The following is a 7,738-nucleotide window of genomic DNA, read 5'->3' on the forward strand; positions in this document are numbered from 1 at the left end:
AGCCTGCAGCAGGTATTGGCAAAGGATTCAACATATTTATTCGAGCATTCTCCCTTCCAAGGTCTGTAAAATAAGGACCATTGACTAATGCTGCTGGATAGTAATATCATCTCCTGTTTATTGTACTTTGAAGCCTGTAGAGGTTGCATGGTTTTCGTCAAGAGTGAAGGTGTCACATGTTTACCCATGGGCCGCAGAAGATGTTGTGATTGTGGGTCACTCACGTAACTGTATGCTGTGATGCCGGAGTAAGCTAGTCTATATATCTAATGCATTAATTCTTCTAGCCTGGATGACAGGGGGAGATAGTGATGGTAGTAAAAGGGAGGGGGGGGTGGCATTTTTCAGTTCTCGCCTAGGGTGGCAAAATACCTAGAAACGGCCCTGACCATTGCCTGTTACTGGGCCCAGTCATCTGAGCATCAAACCCCTTTTGTACGCGGCCTGTGCAGGAGAGGTTTTCTGCTGGGCCTGTCCTATGGTCTGGCCCTGCTCTGATCCTCTTGCACGCCTAACCCATGCTTCCTTGTGCCATTCATTGCTCTGGCAGCAGTCCACATGCCAGCTCTTGTACCAGCCCTCTCTGGGTGTAGGGCTTGACCTGAAGGCAGACCCTGCTCTAAAAGATGACTCATTGAAACATCAGTGCATTAATATTACCCATATGCAGTTTGCACTAGTACATGAACATGGTTTTCCAACAACAGACTTAGACCCAGAACAAGAGAGATGAAGTCAGAAAAATAAAGGGGAGCAGGGGGAAGAGCAAGATGGAGAAAAGGTGACAATGATTGGAAGGTCGGATGAAAAAGAACCTGTAAGAGGTAAAGGATACGGAGGTGGATGAAAGAGTTATGAGGCAGAAGCACGACAAGGCATCTTTGGTATTCAGCAACCCTGACATTCTGCAGCACCTGCGTTTTAGTTTGTAACAACTTTGGGCCTTGACACTTAGTCTTTTACAAAAGGACTGCTGAACTATTTCAACTTCAAGTGACACAGGCAGCAGAGAGTGAGAAGGTATGGGGAAAACTGCATAGATTAGGCTTCTCCAATGAGTAGCCCTTGAGCTACTGGTAGCCCAGCAGCTACCTGTAAGTAGCTTTCCAGTGTGCAGCACAGCATACCAAATTAGAAGCTTTTTTTGGTTTAATATATGTAGCCCAAAATTGAAAGGCTTCTCTTCGCGATGAAAATGTGTGTGTTCAGAATTTATAAGCTGAAGTTTAGAGGAAAATTGATTTCCCAAATGTATTTAAAGCTTTGTTTTGAGTGAAAAATCATGTAATATTACCCTGGTGTCTGGTGTAATTCAGGTTTGGCTGCTGGGTAATACCCATTACCCCCAGGTCCCTTATGTCCTCATCCCATTCAGTTACAAAGTGGAGATAACCATCTCCCGACAGAAAAAAGACAAGAGGAAAGCTGGGACCCTAAAACTGCCCCTCCTACCGGGAGTACATAAGCAGAACTTAACCAGCATCCCACCTGTTCTTTTTTCTGTTTGTCGACAGTTTGGACATGGTGTACTGGTGCTCCTCCTGCTGGACTGGAGTGGCCGTGCTTCTCTTCTCCCCCCATCCGGTTGGCTGGCTGTGCGGGCGAGGGGTTTCCTGAGCTGTCTGCTGGCCTGCAGAACTTGCTGGGAGTCAGTCGCTGTTGGAGCCAGATTTCTGCCTGTCCGCCCGGCCCTTTGCAGCTGGGGCGTGGACTCTTGGTTCCTTCCGGGTCCAGTGCACGTCTCCCTGAGCCTGGCTGGGCGGGGCGTGCTACGCTTCGTGCAGTGTTCCTGCTGTCGGCAAAACCAAAGGGGATGATGGACGGAGTGTTGAACATTGCAAGCACTCACCCCCAGTCAACTGATCTGGGTTTAATCCATCATCATTCTTTAGCTCACTCTGCCACCCCAGTTCAGACATGGCCATATGCAAATCAGTCTGACCCTGTGCCTCATGGGTACAGTTCAGCCCGAACTGCCAAGCCATGTCTTCCTTGGACCAGAAACAAGCATCCTAGGACCGGTTTCTGGCTAATCAGCCGTCATCAGCCAGGCTAGCTTGAATCCAGTGGCAACGTAGGGCAGGGTATGCCCAGACGTGGGTCCCTTGCTCACTTTGTCACTGGATTCAAGATTGCCTGGCTGATGAGGGTTATGAACCTGAAACTGGTCCCAGGATGCTTGTTTCCGGTCCAGGGAAGACATGGCTTGGCAGTTCGGGCTGGACTGTTCCCATGAGGCACAGGGTCAGACTAATTTGCATATGGCCTTGTCTGAACTGGAGTGGCGGAGTGAGCTAAAGAATGATGATGAATTAAACCCAGATCAGTTGGCTGGGGGTGAGTGCTTGCAATGTTCAACACTCCGTCCATCATCCCATTTGGTGTTGCTAAGTTCACCCTAAGTTGGCACGGTAAGCCCAGACGTGGGTCCCTTGCTCACTTTGCCACTGGATTCAAGATAACCTGGCTGATGAGGGTTATGAACCTTAAACCTGTCCCAAGATGCTTGTTTCCTGTCCAGGGAAGACATGGCTTGGCAGTTCGGGCTGGACTGTTCCCATGAGGCATAGGGTCAGACTGATTTGCATATGACCATGTCTGAACTGGGGTGGCGGAGTGAGCTAAAGAATGATGAAAGGTCCTCTGCCCTGTTGGCACCTGTTTTTTCTGTAATTTGGCGGATTCTTGCCTGGTTGGTTCCTGGTTTGGGGTCTGGTAGGGGTTCCTGGTTGCACTGGACTTGCACCCTGCCTTGTTTTTTCCCCTCGCTTTGGGGTTGGGGTTTTTGGGTTTGTGGCCATTGGCCCTGTCCCCTCCCTTGCTGTGCCAGTTCGGTTCCGGGTTGTTAGTTCCCGGTCTTTGCTGGCCTCTCAGTTGTTTGGTCGGCTGTCTGCGGGGTCTTTCTGGGGCCATCTCTGGCCTGTGTTCATTTGGGTTGGCCTCCTCTGCCCTTGTGCTGTGGCGTTTTGAGTCCGGTCCTGGTTCATTTTGCGGCCTCCCTCCCTGTGGGGGCTCTTGGCCTCCTGGGGTTTCTGGTATTTGGCTCCTTCCCTGTCCTTTTCGGTCTGGTTAGGATCTGGCTCCTGTTCTGCTCCAGGGCTCTTGCTGTGGTTCCTCCCTCTGGGCTGTGGTGGCATTTGGCGGTCCTGGTGGGGCTGTCTTTTCTTTTCTGGGGCCTCGGACTCCTCTACGGGGTATGGGTGGTTTCATCCTCTGGTCTCTCTTGGGGTCAGTTTGTTCGGTTTGTCCAGTGTCTGGTTGGTGCTACCCTCCTGCCTTGTTGGTCTGGGTGCTTGTGTCTACGCTCTGTTGGCCGGTCTTGCCTTTTTTCTTTGGCCTTCTCTGGGGTGGTCAGGGTTTGATACTTGTCTGTGCGGCTGCCGGGTCCTGTGTGCCTTCCTGGTGGTTCTAGGCTGGCCATCCTTGTCCAGTGGGTGTCCTTTTGTTTTTTTGGCCTGGTTGCTCTGTCTCCATTTTTTTTCTGGTTGGCAGCCTCCTTGTGTGCCTCTGGCCTTCTGTTTTTTCTTGGTTGTTTCAGGTCCTTGTTTTTGTCCCTGAGATCCTGTTCTGGGAGGATGGCCGGTTGCTTCCTGCGGCTCCCTCTTTCTGTCCTCCCTTTGGTTGCTGCTTTTGGTGTGGTTTCCTGGGTGCGCTTGTGGGTTCGGACGGCCGGTTTTCTGCTTTGGTATTCTCCACTTTGTAACTGAATGGGACAAGGACATAAGTGACCTGGGGGTAATGATATTACTTACCAGTAATCTTCATTACTACTGGTGCCGTTGTCCTCGTCCCATTCATACGCCCCTCCCTCCCTCCCGGGCGGCCAGCCTTCCTGTGATGGGCTTGGTTGTACAGGCGGGATGCTCGGTAAGTACTGCTTATGTACTCCCGGTGGAAGGGGCAGTATTAGGGTCCCAGCATTCCTCTTGTCTTTTTTTCTGTTAGGAGATGGTTATCTCCACTTTGTAACTGAATGGGAAGAGGATAACGGGACCCAGAGTAATGAAGATTATTGGTAAGTAATAGAGCATGTAGAGGCATTCCAAATTGAAAAATACTTTGTACAGTAGTGCTGGTAACCGCATGATGAACTGAAGTGATCACTGCTGGTAATCCTACATGGGTTGACCACTAACATAATCTTGTCTGATTTGGTCACTATTACAACATTAATAATATTAGTACCTCGGGTCAATTTTCATTGAACTTAAGTAGCTCTATGTTATGTTAAACTTTATTTGTATAGGGCACCTACAGCAGGTTGGTTTCTTGGCGCTGCTCTTAAGATTTTAGACTAAGGTGTTACTAGTATGCCTGTTGTTAGAACTGGGGGTCCCTAGTTGGCAGAGGTAGGTACCACTGTCCAAATAGGGACCCTTGCTTCTAGTCAGGGTAAGGAGGAAACACTCTTAGATAACCTCTGCTCACCCCCTGGGTAGCTTGGCACGAGCAGTCAAGGCTTATCGAAGGCAATGTATAATGTATTTGTACCAACACTCACAGTAACACAGTGAAAATACCACAAACTGAATCTACAACAGTTTAGAAAAATTAAGGTATTTTAATCTAAACTACACAAGACCAAAATGACAAAAATCCAACATACACAGTTCAAGGATATGTTACAAATGAGTTTTTAAGGATGCGTTAAAATAATCCACAGTTGCGTCACGTTTTAGCCAACAGTACCTTAAGATGCAACAAAAGTTCCAAGTGAAAGCTGTAGCGGTGAAAAGCAAGTGATGCGTCACTCCTGAGACCTTGGGGAGGTGATGCGATAACCCCGCTGGATGTAGCGGGCGTGTTGCGGTGACTCCGGTCTGTATGGGGAGGGATCCGATACCTTGCGTGGATTCCGGTGCACAGGTTTCGTGGAAACGGCTCGCAAAAGGGACAATGCGACGATCTTTGGGGCAGCAACGATCTCCGGTGCGGTGATGATGTGCGGCTCAGTGACGATCTTCTACTCTCGCGGCCCCTCGATGCGATGGCTCTGCGACGATGTTCGCAGCAACGTGATGCGGTCCGCCAGCAAGCGGTGCGACGATCTCACCCAGTAATGACAGGCTCTGGGGCGATACTCGTAGCGATGGTAATCTTCCCGCACCGGACTGGTGCGTCCCGCAAACGAAGGATGCAGGACCTTGGAGATTCCTTCAAGCAAGGGGACGCAGCATAAAGCAAAGTCCTTCCTCTCTCCTTGGCAGCAAAGCAACAGCAGGTCAGTCCAGCAGAGCAACAGCAGGACAGTCTTCCTTCTTCAGTTTCAGATTTGTCCTTCAATCAATCAATCAAGGCATTTATAAAGCGCACTACTCACCCTGAGGGTCTCAAGGGGTGGGGGGGGGGGCTCCGCTACTGCTCGAACAGCCAGGTCTTGAGCTGCTTCCTGAAGGCGAGGTGGTCCTGGGTCAGGCGGAGGTGGGTCGGGAGGGAGTTCCAAGTCTTGGCGGCCAGGTAGGAGAAGGACCTTCCCCCTCTGGTGGCTCTTCGGAAGCGGGGGACGGCGGCGAGTGCGTGGCCGGTCGATCGAAGCTGGCGTGTGGGAGCCTAGAAGTTGAGGCGGCTGTTGAGGTATCCTGGTCCTTGGTTGTGTAGGGCTTTGTGTGCGTGGGTGAGGAGACGGAAGGTGATTCTCTTGTTGACCGGGAGCCAGTGCAGGTCTCGCAGGTGTCCGGAGATGTGACTGCGACGGGGGATGTCCAGGATAAGACGTGCTGAGGCGTTCTGGATCCGCTGGAGCCTCTTCTGGAGTTTGGCAGTGGTACCGGCGTAGAGGGAGTTGCCGTAGTCCAGGCGGCTGGTGACGAGGGCCTGGGTGACTGTCTTCCTGGTTTCGGTGGGGATCCACCGGAAGACCTTACGTAGCATGCGCAGGATGTTGAAGCACGACGAGGAGACGGCGTTGATTTGTCTGGTCATGGAGAGGGAGGAGTCCAGGATGAAGCCCAGGTTGCGTGCGTGGTCTGTTGGTTTGGGTGCGCTGCCCAGGGCGGGGGGCCACCAGGAGTCGTCCCAGGCGGAGGGTGAAGATCCCAGGATGAGGACTTCTGTCTTGTCCGAGTTCAGTTTCAGGCGGCTGTTCATCATCCACTTGGCTACGTCTGGGAGGCGGGGTCGTTGGTGAGGGAGAGGATCAGCTGGGTGTCGTCGGCGTAGGAGATGATGTTGAGGTTGTGTTAGCGTGCGATGGCTGCGAGAGGGCTCATGTAGACGTTGAAGAGGGTTGGGCTGAGCGAGGAGCCTTGAGGAACGCCGCAGATGACTTCGGTGGCTTCTGATCTGAACGGGGGGAGGCGGACTCTCTGTGTCCTTCCGGCGAGGAAGGAGATGATCCACTCCAGTGCCTTCTCCTGGATTCCGACGTTGCTGAGGCGCTGCACTAGGGTACGGTGGCAGACAGTGTCGAAGGCCGCGGAGAGGTCTAGGAGGATGAGGGCCGCTGTTTCTCCGTTGTCGAGCAGAGCTCGGATGTCATCGGTGGCTGCGATCAGGGCGGTCTCGGTGCTGTGGTTGGCCCGGAAGCCAGACTGCGAGAGGTCGAGGGATCTGTTCGTCTCGAGGAAGGCGGCCAGCTGTTTGTTGACGGTCTTCTCGATGACTTTTGCAGGAAACGGGAGCAGCGAGATGGGGCGGTAGTTCTTGAGGTCGGTGGGGTCGGCTGATGGCTTCTTAAGTCGGGCGCTCCAGCTATCCGGGAAGGTAGCGGTGTTGAAGGAGGTGTTGATGATGTCCCGCAGGTGGGGTGCGATGACAGCGTCGGCCTTGTTGAAGACGTGGTGAGGGCAGGGGTCGGACGGAGATCCAGAGTGGATGGAGTTCATCGTGCGGACGGTGTCTTCGGTGCTGATCGGGGTCCAGGCGCGGAGGGTGGTGGTGGGGGGCGGTGGTTTGGTCGTGGCGTGAGTTGGTTGAGTGCTGAAGCTGTTGTGTATGTCCGCGATCTTGTTGTAGAAGTAGGCGGCGAGGGAGTTGCAGAGGTCTTGTGAAGGGGTGGTGTCGTTGATTCCGGCGTTGGGGTTGGAGAGCTCTTTAATGATGTTGAAGAGTTCCTTGCTGTTGTGTGCGTTGTTGTCCAGTCGTTCCTTGAATGCAGTTTTCTTGGTGGCGTGGATCAGTTGGTGGTGTTTTCGGGTGGTGAGCTTGAGGGCAGTCATGTTGTCCTGTGTTGGGTCTCTGCGCCAGGCTTTCTCGAGGGCTCGGCAGTTCCTCTTGGAGCTCTTGAGTTCGTCGGTGAACCATGGGGCTTTCTTGCTGCCGGGTCTGCTAGGCAGGGTCCTCAGAGGGGCGAGGTCGTCCGCGCAGTTGCTGATCCACTTTGTGAGGTTGGTGGCCGCCTGGCTGGGGTTCGAAGCGCCGGTGGGAGGGTTCTTGCTCAGGGAGGTCGCAAGCTGGTCGGCAGTGATCTTGTTCCAGCTTCTGCGTGCAACCTGTTGCTGGTGGTGGTGGCTCGTGGTCCTTCTGAAGCTGAAGTGGACACAGCTGTGGTCCGTCCAGTGGAGTCCGGTGGCGTGGCTGAAGGTGATGTCCTTGCTGGATGAGAACACGGGGTCGAGTGTGTGTCCGGCGTAGTGGGTGGGGGTGGTCACCAGCTGCTTGAGTCCGAGGTTTGCGAGGTTGTCCAGCAGGGTGATGGTGTTGTGGTCGTTGTTGTTCTCCAGGTGGAAGTTGAGGTCCCCGAGGAGGATGTAGTCAGCGGAGGGGAGGGCGTGCGGGCTGATGAAGTCGGTGATGTCTT

The sequence above is a fragment of the Lissotriton helveticus genome, chromosome 5_1 (genome assembly GCF_964261635.1).
Source record: "Lissotriton helveticus chromosome 5_1, aLisHel1.1, whole genome shotgun sequence".
Classification (NCBI taxonomy): Eukaryota; Metazoa; Chordata; class Amphibia; order Caudata; family Salamandridae; genus Lissotriton; species Lissotriton helveticus.